The following is a 13665-nucleotide window of genomic DNA, read 5'->3' on the forward strand; positions in this document are numbered from 1 at the left end:
CCGTGGTGGGTCTATGAAAATATCAATTTACGGGTACAGTGTTTTTTAAAGCGGAGTTCCACCCTGGGAAAGCTTTTTTTTTAATAAAAATACCCCCGGGACAGTCAGGGCTAGTACATTCCACAATGGCTAGCCTCTGATCTGTCCCGGGTTGCACTTACCTTTTAGAAGAAATACTTACCTTGAAAATGTATTGTCCAGCGCTGCCATCTCAGGTGTGGGCAGCTTGAAGCCAGCGCGATCCTCTTCTGTGTCCTCGTCCGTCTTCTGACGTCGGGGCCGGTGCAGGCGCATTGATTCCTGGGAGCGATGACGTTCAGCTCCCAGGAATCATTGTAAGCCAGGAAGTGACGAATCGCCGTGGCCGCCGAGGGGAGGAAGAGGAAGTAAGGTAAGTATATTTTCTTCTAAACCAGGTAAGTAAAAAAAAAAAAAAAAATTGCGATTATCCATTTGTTTTTCAGGTGACCCCGGGCATGAAGATGGAGGTAAGTTTAATTTTAGACAAAAAAGGAGCAAAACAAGGACCAAGGTCCTGTCCAACCCACTCAGCGCTTAGGTGATATGCAATCCCAAGATATAATGGCAAAAAGCCACCTGTAAGCAAAGCAAGATAGTGGATCCCAAAAGCTAATATTCATACAAAGCTGCTGCTATATTGTTACATAGTATCTAGAAAAGGTGCGTACATAAAAAACAAAAGCCCATATATGCACTAGCAGCGCTAATACACCCTTAATCCAAGGGCGGCGAATATATTGCTAAATTTTTTGCAAGTAATGATCTTTATCAATAATGTTCATAAAGGCTGGTCTTGCAAAAAATGGTGAAACAAAGTCTCTTTCCCCGATGGAACCAGGTGGGAATGGTGTAGAATAGACACAGGATACTCTCCTTCACTTTCACCAAAACAGCCACCAAGAGCCTTCACCACACCGCCGTGCTCCCCCCTAGGTAGTAAACACGTACCCTTAATGATTAGGTCAAGCGCTTTGAACAAAACCAGTGATCCTCCACTGTCCAATGGCGATCCACCTTTTACTCCCGGTACCAGCTGGTTAAAAGGGAATCAGCGCCTCCTCATCTCAGGATGGTGCTTGCCGTAGGTGCACTGTTACCAATGCCGGGCTTTTCCCTGCAACTGATCGCAATGTTCATCTGCAAAGATGTTCTTTTTTTTTTTTGCTTTTTCTACTCCAGGCTGCGTCTTATATTCCCTGATAAGCTGTGGCTTCTTTATACGTGGTTAGAGCAGCTCTGCCACTTCCATAGCATAAATGACGAGGCTTCTTGGATTCACTGTCTCTTGGATTTCTGGCTCAGAGTCTTCTCCCCGCCACAGCCCAAAAGTTTAATTTTAGGGTGGAACTCCGCTTTAAAGTAAAGCCCCGTACACATGTACCGATTGTCGGCCGTCTTTTGTCCAGGGGTGTCGTGTCTGTTGAAAACTGCAAAAGACTGCACACGAATATTGTCGGCCAACAACAGCCGACTGCAGAAATGATGTCATGTGATGGTTAACTTTCCGTGTGTTTTTTTCTTTTCTGAGCATGCCCAGTCTTGCAAATCTGCTGATTGTCGGCCGAAATCTGTACTGACTGGCGAACAATCAGCCGTTATGGTGTTGGCCAACAAAAATTTTAATGCCTACACGACAGATTATTTTCGGCCGAAAGTGCGCTGTCGGAAGCATCATACTAACAAGCCTACAATCGGTCGTCGGCCGAATATTTACGGCCGACAATCGGTACGTGTGTACGGGGCATAACAGTCACTTTCACTGATACTTCCCTGAGCTCGGTTCCAGGAAAATGATAAAGCGGCGGCAGCTACATGAAAATAAATATCACGGCTGACAGCTGATGAATGACGCGGTATAACAATAAAAAAACACTACCCCGTGAAATTTCCTACCCTCCGCAGCTGTGAGCATGCGCACTGGGAAGCGGCTCAGCTGATGAATGACGTACTCGCACAGGAAGTGACAAGGGTAGGGAATTTTCACGGGGTAGGGTTTTTAACGTTGCACTGGCACTCCTGCCTCCTGCTGGATGTCCTCACACCAAGCCGCTTGCAATGGGGGCACCCAAGCAGGCGCGCTCCAGATCAGCAGCTTTGTATGTCTGTTCACACAAGGAGTCGCAGCGCAGCCCCACCTTCTCGGTCTCCTGATTGGCTCCCTGGCTGTGATTGACTCTTTGTGCTGCCAAAAGCTAATCAGAAGTGCGAGTCCCGACAGAGGCAAGGCTCTCGTGGACATCGCTGGATCAAGATCGGGCTTGGTTAAGTATTAGGGGGGCTGCTGAACACAGAAGGTTTTTAACATACATGCATGAAGGTAAAACAAACCTTGTGCCTTTACAAACACTTTAACCACTTTCCGCCCGCCGTGTAGTAAAATGACGGCAGGCAGGATCTCCTCTCGTTCTGTGACGACATCATATGACGTTGCCCCACTGTCACCACTTGGGGGCGCGCGCCGATTGCAGGCGGACATGGCATGACCCCAATCTCAGTAAAGAGCCGATGACGCAGCTCCTTACCCACATGATTGGCTGTGTCCAATCACAGCTGATCACATTTAAACATGGAAGTGCTGTTTATTGGCTCTCCCCACCTCACACTGACAGAGTGTGAGGTGAGGAGAGCCGATCAGCGGCATCTCCTCGCTGGGGAGACCTGTATAGGTAACCTTGGCACTGATCATCAGTGCCCTAATTATGAGTGCAGTGCCCATCAGTGATGACAGTCAGTGCCGTATATCCGTTCCCATCAGTGCGGCATATTAGTGCCGCCTCATTAGCGCACATCAGTGAAGGAGAAAAGTTACCTATTTGCAAAATTTTCTGACAAACTAAGAAAAAACATTTTTTTTTTTCTCTTTTTAGCAAAAACTAAAAAAACAGCAGTGATTAACCATCAAAAGAAAGCTCTATTTGTGTAAAAGAAAATGATTAAAATTTGTTTTGCATAAATTGTTGCATGACTGTGTAATTGCCATTCAAAGTGTGACAGCGCTGAAAGCTGAAAAATGGCCTGGGCAGGAAGGAAGTAAAAGTGCCCAGTATTGAAGCGGTTAAAAATCGCGTGAATTCAAAAAGTTTGTCTGGGCAGCAGGGAAGAGAAATCCCCAGATACCGAATATGTGACTGACCCCATTTGAAAGGGAAATCAGCCCTGAGGAGGGATGCTAGAGACGGTGGCAAGCCCACCGCAAGCGCTTCCGATTTAGTCTGGTTTATCTTGTAGTAAAACAATGATTCAAAGATGCGAAATTCTTTCAAGAGATTGGGGAGAGAAGTAAGAGGTGTAGTCAGGAAGAAGAGAAAATCGTCCGTGTAAGCTGCTACCTTAGGGGTCTCCTCCGCCGCAACCGACAGGTCAGCGATGTCAACATTAGCCCGTACCGTCCGTAAAAAGGGCTCCAGGGTAAGAACAAAAATCAGCGGAGAAAGGGGGCATCCCTGACGAGTGCCATTGGTGATATTGATGGGATCTGAAAGGGACCCATTAACCTTAACCCTTGCTGACGGTCTAGAGTAAATAGCCCTAATCCAGGACATCAGGCGATTTCCCAAGCCCACGTGCTCCATGGTTGAAAAAAGAAAGTCCCAGTTCACCCGGTCAAACGCCTTTTCGGCGTCCGTCGAGAGAACTAGCATTGGGATACGACGGGAATAAGCATGGTGGACCAAGTCAATCGCTTTAGTGGTATTATCACGGGCCTCTCTCGAAGCGATGAAACCCACTTGGTCATCGTGTATTAGACGCGGCAGGAGAGGGGCCAGTCTAGAGGCCAGGATCTTGGTGAGTTTCAAATCAATATTGAGAAGAGAAATCTGCCTGTAGCTCACACAGGACAGGTGATCCTTGCCTTCCTTGGCAATCACCGTAATATGTGCACGAAGTGAGTCTGCCGGGAGGTGCACCAACTCCCCAGCAGCATTGTAAGCGGAAAGAAAATGCGGGAATAGGAGATCTGCAAAACACTTGTAGTAGGCAAGGGTGTATCCATCCGGACCAGGAGCTTTACCCGTCTGCATTCCCTTCAGGGCCGCAGTGAACTCCCCCGAGCGCAATGGCTCATCCAATTCCTTGACTGCATCCACGGAAAGGGAAGGGAGGCCGGAAGCCAAAAGGTACAAGCGGATTGCCTGCACCCTCGCCTCCCGAGACGCCCGCTCTGAGCCTGGGGACAGATTGTAAAGTGAAGAATAGTAGAGATGGAACGTTTCAGCAATGTCACCCGTGGAGTGCACCTTACGGCCCGTCGAGGTGGAGAGTTCAGGGATGAACGCCCTTGCCCGCTGCTGACGGAGAGCCCTGGCGAGAAGCTTCCCACACTTAATTCCATGCTCGTAGAAGACGTGGCGACATTTAGCCAAGGCAGCCTTCGCCCGAAAAAGGACCAAGGAACGCAGTTGGTCCTGAAGGACGGTCAGTTCCTGCAGAGCGGCGGGAGCCTGTTACCGTTTATGCACCACCTCCAACTGACCGATTTTAGTTAAGAGGTTGGAAATTTGAGCCAATCATTCCCTCTTCCTCCTAGAACCCAACTTTATCAAAACTCCGCGCAAATAGCTCTTATGGGCCTCCCAGACCATCAGGGGCGGAGCATCAGGTGTGACGTTGGAGGCAAAAAAAAAGGCGACCTTAAAAGAGCAGTGCGTGACAGACAGCCCAGAAATCTCAAAGAACTGGAAGACTTTTGTAAGGAAGAATGGACAAAGATACCTCAAACAAGAATTGAAAGACTCTTGGATGGCTACAAAAAGCGTTTACAAGCTGTGATACTTGCCAAAGGGGGCAGTACAAGATATTAACTCTGCAGGGTGCCCAAACTTTTGTAGACACCATTTTTTTGTTTTCTGTTACTTTGAAAGTGTAAATGATGGAACTAAAATCTCACTTTTGTTGTCATATAATCTGTAATTTGATGCCTTTTGGAGATTTTTCCTTCTTTCCTTGGCTTCTTTATGCACATTCATTTTTACCTTTTAAGGTCTATCCATAGGTTTTCAATTATGTTGAGGTCAGGAGATTGTGAAGGGCATGGCAAAACCTTCAGTTTACGCCTCTTGATGTAATCCCCCCATGGTTTTCGAGGTGTGTTTAAGATCATTATCCATTTGTAGAAGCCATCCTCTCTTTAACTTCAGCTTTTTCACAGATGGCATCAAGTTACTATCCAAAATTTGCTGAAATTTTATTGAATCCATTTTTCCTTCTACTCGTGAGATGTTCCCTGTGCCACTGGCTGCAATACAACCCCAAAGCATGATTGATCCACCCCCATGCTTAACAGTTGAACAGAGGTTCTTTTAATTAATTTCTGTGCCCCTTCTTCTCCAAACGTACCTTTGCTCATTCCGGCCAAAAAGTTAAACTTTAACCTCATCGGTCCACAGAGCTTGTTTCCAAAATGCATCAGGCTTGTCTATATGTTCATTTGCAAAGTTCAAACGCTGATTTTTGTGGTGAGGACGTAGAAGAGGTTTTCTTCTGAGGACTCTTCCATGAAGACCATATTTGTACAAGTTTTTCTTTATAGTGGAATAGTGTACCACAACTCCAGTGTCTGCCAGATCCCATGAAACTCCCATGGTGCTGATTGTTGGGGCAAGGTCAGATGAGTCTGGGCATTTAAAACCTTTGAGATTGACATCACCTGGTCTTCCCAGACTATGATTGAGAACAATCCACGACACTGGCAGGTCTCAGCCTTGCAAAGGGGGCAGTGCATGCTGTAAATTCTGCAGGGTGCCCAAACTTTTGCAGACGCCATTTTTTCGTTTTCTGTAATTTTGAAAGTGTCAATGATGGAAATAAAATCTAACTTTTGTTGACATATTATAAGAATGTCTACTCTAATTTGATGCCTTTTGGAGATTTTTCCATCTTTCCTTGGCTTCTTTATGCACATTAATACAAATTTTTACCTGGGGTGCCCAAACTTTCGATCCCATTGTAAATGGAACCCTTGTAATTTATTATCCCAAGGAGTTTGCCAGCAGGGTGCTCTACAGGTCCAAGGGTGTGGACCCCATTAAAAAGGGGGACGCGGTCTATGAAAGTCCAATGACTGACAAAGCCCACCGTGATGGGTGAAGTTTGGGTCCTTAAGAATCCTGCGGGGGGCTGGTAAGTTTTTCCCTCTCTTTTTAAAAAAAAAAAAAACATCTGTTGTTCTGGTCTTTCTCCCAGTGGTCACTGGGGCAGTGTATTGTTAATACCCTGTGTACTTCTCAGGTGTATTGGAATGTAGTGTCTCCTCCAGCCACTAGAGGGCACAGGTTCGCTCAGTGTGTCCTACTCCTGTATAGACAGGAAGTAGAAGGGTGGCCATTTTTGGTGGACCATGTGGGCTGAAGTATCAGCAAGGCATCTGAGACATAACTTCAGCCCATGGCTACATTTCTATGGGAGAGCTAGGTGACCAGTCAAGGCATAAAGGTATATTTGTATACTTGTCGATACACCCCTGCACGGGTATCAGGAAACTTTAAGGAGTTATGTCTCCAGAATAGTGTGCATTTGGTCTGCAGGAACTTGTTTTTAGGCTGTTTTAAAGCAGCATTAAGGCTGTATTGGAGCCTATATGCTTGGCGTGTCCTGAAAAATCAGTTGGGGCCAAGTGCAGTTGGCATGGTGCAGCATAGTAAACATGTTACATGCCTGCTTACTTGCATAAAACATACGCCTGCTTACTTGTATTAAACACATGCTGGCTTACTTGCATAAGCACGTGTTTGCATGGCCACATGCTTGCATGAACTCATGCTTTCTTACATACATGTTTGAATAAACACATGTTTGCATAGACGCATGTTGCATAAAGGCATGCATGCTAATTTCGTGGATGCATGTTTGCAGAAACACCTGTTTGCATGTCCCATTTTCAGTGTGTGGCTCTGCTGTTCGGTTTGGCCACAGCTCCCCAGGTGTTTACAAAAATGTTGGCCCGGTGTTGGCTCTTCTAAGGTCTCAGGGCATCTCAGTAATGGATTACCTAGGTAACCTGCTGATCAAGAATCGGTCAGGACCTGGTTTAAAACGGGATGCTCCCGGACTGTCCAGTTCTTAGAAGATCTGGAAAATTCAGCCTTGAGGCCTGGAATATCTGGAATATTGGGGTCTAAATCTCGATACTGCTCAGCCAAAAGTTTTTCCTGCCATTAAAGGAAGGGTCTGGTGCGGTTGGTAAAAGGGGAAAAAGTTTCCCTCTATACAGCTGTGCATAAAACTGCTAGGCAAGATGGGGGTCTTCATTCGGGCCAGTCCCATATGCGCTATTCCACTCCAGATTGTTCCAGAACAATATTTTGTCTAGGAATAGACCGATTATCAGCAAGGCTGATATATATCGGGGGCCGATATGCACTTTCCCCAATATATAAGTATCGGTCCGGAACTGGCCGATATTTTTGTGACGACATTTTGCCTTCTTAGGCCGCCTCCCTCGAGTCGGGACTAGTCTCGCGGGGTGTATCACAGCCATACACCCACCCACAGCAGCCCGGGGCCAGCCAGCCACCCACATCCACAGGCCCTGTACCAGCCAGCCACAGGCACTGTACCAGCGAGCCAGCCACCCACAGGACCTGTACCAGCCAGCCAGCTACCCACAGGCCCTGTGCCTGCCAGCCACAGGCACTGTGCCAGCCAGCCATCCACAGGCCCTGTACCAGCCAGCCACTCACAGCCCCTTTGTTACCCACCCAACACAGGGTGCCAGACAGCCAGCCACCCACTACAGGGTGCCAGACAGCCAACCACAGGCACTGTACCACCCAGCCGCCCACAGGCCCTGTGCCAGCCAGCCACCCACCACAGGGTGCCAGCCACCCACCACAGGGTGCCAGCCAGCCACCCACCACAGGGTGCCAGCCAGCCACCCACCACAAGGTGCCAGCCATCCACCAAAGGGTACCAGCCAGCCACCCACCACAGGGTGCCAGCAAGCCAGCCACCCACCACAGGGTGCCAGCCAGCCAGGCACCCACCACAGGGTGCCAGCAAGCCAGCCATTAAGCATTAAAAAAATAACATGTTCGGTACCAGATTTGTGTCAAAAATTGTCTTTATTTTTCAAAACTTTAAATGTACAAAATATCGACCGATACGTTGTGACCAAAATATCTGCATCGGCCCTGAAAAACCATATCGGTCTATCCCTAATTTTGTCTGCTTGGAACAAAAAGCTCCGAGCTCTGGATTCCCCAGTGTTTCTTTCCCCAAGGGTAAGACAGAATCTGGCCTGGTGGCTGGTCCTCAGCATCTGTCAGGAAAGGAATCAGCATTCAGCAACAATAGAACGCTGGATGCAGAGCAGGTGTGTCACCACGCCCATCTCCCCAGCCCTGGCCCTATATAAGACACTCTCTGGCTGTGCTTCAGTGCTGGTTTATCATCAGCTCCTGTACCCGTGACCTGTTCGATTGCCTGTTGTTCCTGTTTGACCCGGCTAGCTCCTTTGACTTACCTGCATCTCTCCTTCGCTTGACCTCGGCCAGGCGTTTGTTCTGTTGTAGGGCATGTAAGGCAGACTCTGCTGTGACCGTGCGCTGGGGATCTTCATATAATTGGACCATAGCCTCAAAGAAGGAGCTTATGGAATTTAGGATCGGGCTCTTCTGTTCCAGGAGGTTGTGTGCCCAAGTCTGAGGTTCGTCAGCCAATAGGGAAATTATAAACCCTACTTTCTCTTACGTCCTCCGACAGTCGCCGCCATCTTCATATTCGTCACAATGGGGTATTAGACTTTGCTCCGTAGGAGTAGCTAGGCAACAGAATATGTCAATATTAAAGCTTTTAACATATCCCCACCCCAGGGGGTGGTCCCCTCAGTCTATACCCTCCTGCTTCCTGTTTCCTGCTTCAGTTTCAATGTCTAGCTTGTCAGGAGTAGCTGGATCTCTCTATGCTGGGGCATTTTGTCTCAGCCTTTATCTTCTTTTTTGATTTTTGTTTGAGTTTTTTCTCTCTCTTTACTTAGCTGTTCTTTTTGTCAGCATTAGTTAGTTCTTCTGATGAAGAGGATTCGTGCGGGCTGGGTCTCGGGCTGATCCCCCTGGTCGCAGGTTGTGGGTCAGTGGCTTCCCAGCCTGCCGTCGAGCGTTCAGCCAGGTAACGCTCCTGGCACAGTGAACGACCCATCCCTGTTCGGTGCAGGGATGATTGGTGAGGTGGCTACCTCACTGGACACTGTGCGGTTTCTTAGCCCCGATTTTTTGCGTCCTGGATGCGACTTTCCCTGCCTCATGCGCAGCGGCTTGTTCGCCTGTGCGGGTTCCCCACGCCATTAGGAGGTAAGTGTATCTATGTGGGGACCTGTCTGTTGGGGGGTGTCAGTCTGGGACTGTGTTACCCTGCCTGTGTTTCACACTATTGAAATCCCTGTCTCTCTGGCTGCATGCTGTGGGCTGCAAGGAGGGGGGGCTGTGCTGCACTGTCTGTGTCAGTTTGTGTATGTGTGAACGGCTGTGTGCTGTGGGGCATGATTATTATCATGTTTGGGGCACTTTCAGCGACCGCTGCGGCGGTCCGCCATGTTTTTACATGCTATGCTGTGTTTAGTCCACCTCGCTGAGGTGGAGGAGCGGCGGTTTCGGCGCCAAACGGCGCCATTTTGGCAGCGCTCGCTCCGGCCGCATGGTATCACTGCGGGCGGCCATTTTCTTGTAGCCTTCCATAGGCTTTCATGGAGCGCCCTGTGTTGCATCGCTTCCTCTCCCTGGGTGCACCGATCGAGGCGGCAGCAGCAGCGATGGTCTCTACAGGTTTTTACCTCCCTATCCCTTTATCCTTGCCTGTGTTGAGCCTTTTTCTCCCGGTGGGGGTAAAAATTGTGCCAGTGTGTGTGTGCGGTGGGCAGCGTTCGCCACGCTTGTTTAAGGGGCAGTTAACCCTTTACTTTCCGGCTTATCATTGGGGCAATGGATTCTCAGGGAAGCGGATTTCCTACCACTTGGTGGGTGACCAAGGGCTGTTTTCCCCCCCAAGGGGGGATTTGGCTGCGGTTGTGTCTAATCTTGCTGCTCGGGTGCTAATGCTTGTGGCTGCTCAATCCACACAACGAACCAGAGTTTTCAATCTCCTCTGATCAGAGGGTGCTGGTGATGGGGCTGCTATAGCTGGGGTCTCCTTATCGGGGTCCCGTTCATCCCTGGGTCTTGTGGGGTCCGGGGTGGAGTCTGAGGTAGAAGGGGTGGATAATTCTCCCCCTGGCTCGCCTGAAGAGCTTGCACTCATGGATGAATTGGTTGCTTCTATCAAGCAAACACTGCGTTTACGGGTTGAACCATGTCCTCCTGCTGCCCTGGCAGCTTATGGGACGCAGAAAGGCGCAAGACATCGCAGGTCTTTCCCTGCACTGATGATTTTCAGCGCACTGTTAAGAAACAATGGTGCAATATACGCAAGCCTTTTGCTGTACCAAGTAGGTTCAAGCTGCGTTGTCCTGTCACGCCCACTTCTGATGAGCGGTGGTGTGTGCCACCTCAGGTGGATCACGCGGTGGCGGTTTTGTATAGGTCCACTGCGATTCCTGCAGAGGATACCCCGGTGTTCCGGGATGCTACGGGCAGGAGGCTGGTGTCTCTTGCCCGTCATTCTTACTCTATTACGGGTTCTATGCTAAAGGCTCTATTTGCTTCGCTTATGGCAGCCCAGGCTGTTGCGAATTGGACGCAGGTACTCAGGCGCGTCCTGGTGGCTGATTCAGCCTCACCGGCGACATTGGATTTGGTGGATCAAATCCATCAGGGTGTCATGTATTTGTGTGATGCGGACCTGGATATAGTACCGTTGGCTGCACGTGTACACAGTGTGGCGGTATTGTCTCGCCGCCTGGTTTGGTTGAAGTGTTGGTCTGTGGACCAATCTTCGCGCAAGACCTTAGCCAATCTGCCCTATGATGGCTCTCGCCTTTTTGGCGAATCCTTGGATGCACTGATAAAGGGGGTCACGGGTGGTGAGAGTACGCTCCTGCCCCAATCCCACTAGGCTAAGGCTGCTCATGGTATGAAGCATGCTTTTTTTCGGCCCTCTCAGGTGTCCTTTCGTGCCTTTCGGTCGCCCTATAGGGGCAAACCATTCATAGGCCAAGGCTCCCAAAAGAAGCCGTGGTCGGGTAAGCATAAGTCCGGCCAGTCCGGATCCGCTGCCCATAACAATGCGGCCTGAAGGGGCGCCCTCACCCAGTTCTGGGGTGGGGGGACGCTTGCTCGGTTTTTCTTCAACCCTGGTTGGCCCGTGTTCGGGACAGGTGGGTTCAGGAAATCGTTCATTCTGGTTACAAGATCGAGTTTTCTCTCCCGGCCGGAGAGCAGATTTTTTCCCTCAGGTGGTTCCGGTGCCTCATCGGGACAGATTTTGGGGGTTCTCTTCCAATCTGTTCACTGTGCCCAAGGAGGAGGGCAGGGTACATCCAATTCTGTACTTACAGGCTCTGAACCGCTTGTGCGGGTTCACAAGTTCCGCATGGAATACCTGCGGTCGGTGGTGGCTGCCCTGGTTCCGGGGGAATTCATGGCTTCCATCGACTTGAAGGATGCGCGCCTTCACATCCCGTTTTTCGAGGGTCACCAGAGGTGACTTCGATTTGCCATTGCGGAGGATCATTGCCAATTCGTGGCGTTACCTTTTGGTCTCGCTTCGGCTCCACGGGTTTTTCGCCAAGGTGCTTGCACCAGTTTCTGGCTTTGTTGAGAGCCCAGGGCATCTCTGTCCTGGGGTATCTGGAAGTTATTCTGGTTCGGTCTGCGACCAGCCAGGGTCTGGAGGAGGACCTGTCCTTCACGATGCTGACTCTCAGGAGTTTGATTGGGCGATTGATTTTCCATAGTCGACGCTGTGTCCGTCGATTCGTCTTCCCTACCTGGGAATGATTCTGGACTCGGTCCAGGCGAAGGTCTTCCTACTGGACGACAAACTCAGGATTCTTCAGGAGAAGTCAGGTCCCTCAGGGACGTTCCGTGCTCGTCACTCCGGACGCGCATGAGATGTCTGGGATTGATGGTCTCGGCTTTCGAGGCGATTCCCTTCGCCCAGTTTCACACGCGGGGTCTCCAAGCGGAGATCCTGTCCAGGTGGGACGGGCGACCGCAGTCTCTGGATCCGGATTTCGTTGGGCCATCACACCAGAAGGGATCTTCTGTGGTGGCTCCAGTCCCCGACGGTGTCAGGGGGCAAGTCTTTTCGTCCTCTCTCATGGACAGTGGTCACCACGGATGCCAGCCTGTCGGGCTGGGGTGGTGTTCTGGGCGTTCTGTCCGCCCAGGGAACTTGGTCGGAGGCGGAATCCCCCCTTCCGGTCAGCATTCTGGAATTGCGTGCGATGAATCTCTGCCTTCAACGTTGGCCGGACAGGCTGCAGGGCTGTCCGGTTCGGGTGCAGACGGACATTGCCACGGCGGTGGCTTACGTCATTCGCCAAGGGGGCACCAAGAGGGCCCGGGTGGCTCGGGAAGTGGCCGACATTCTGTCTTGGGCCGAGACGCATGTCCCGGCGATATCGGCGGTTCACATTCCGGGGGTGGAGAACTGGCGGGCGGATTATCTGATGCCGCCAGTCCCTGGACCAGGGGGAATGGCCCCTCCGTCCGGGTGTTCTCCAGATGTTGTGCGCGACGTGGGGTCTTCCGGAGGTGGACCTGTTCGCTTCTCGTCTGAACAGCAAGGTGAACAGGTTCGTGGCAAGGCCACGCGATCCTCGGGCAGATGCGTCAGACGCGTTGGTAGCTCCATGGCATCAGTACCGACTGATGTATGCATTTTCACCGTTTCAATTGCTGCCCAGGTTCCTTCGCAGGTTGGTCTCGGAACCAAAACACGGTGATTCTTGTGACACCGGACTGGCCTCGCCGGTCCTGGTACGCAGACCTCGTGCATTTGGCGGTCGACGCCCCGTGGCGTCTGCCTCTTCAGGAAGATCTCCGGTCTCAAGGGCTGATATTTCATCCTGCCTTGCAGTCGCTGGCTTTGCTGGCCTGGCTGTTGAAACCGAGGTCCTGAGGGATAGGGGTCTCTCCCCTGAGGTCATTCACACTTTGATCGACGCAAGGAATTTTTCCTCGGGGTAGGTCTTTTACCGTATTTCGGAGGCCTATTTTGCCTGGTGTGAGTTCAGGGGGTCTTCACCTCGCCCGTGGTCGGTGTCTGGGGTGTTGTCCTTCCTTCAAAAGGGTGTTGACAGCGTTTGGCGCTGGCTACGATCAAGGGTCATGTGTCTGCGATGGCCGTTCTTTTTTCAACGTCCTATGGCATCTATCTTCTTGATTTGCACTTTTGTTCGGGGGCATCTGGTCCCTCCTAGGAGGGTGCCTCTGCCTCCTTGGGACTGGAATCTTGTTCTGTCCGTGTTACAACATGGTCCTTTTTGAACGGATCGGGTAGATCTCGTTGTCTATGTTGTCCTAGAAGGTCACCTTTTTTGGTGGCGATCAATTCGGCTCGCAGAGTGTCGGAGCTGGCAGCTTGTCCTGCCATTGTCCGTATCTGGTCACTCACTTGGTTAAGGTGGTCTTGCGACCTAGCCCTTCTTTTTTTCCGAAGAGGGTTTCGGAATTTCACCTCAATGAGGACATTGTCTTGCCTTCGCCTTGCGCGAAGTCTAAAAATTCGGAGGAGGTGGTGTTGCACTCCTTGGATGCTGTTCATGGCGAT

Source organism: Pelophylax lessonae (assembly GCF_965119305.1).
Source record: "Pelophylax lessonae genome assembly, chromosome: 4".
NCBI lineage: Eukaryota > Metazoa > Chordata > Amphibia > Anura > Ranidae > Pelophylax > Pelophylax lessonae.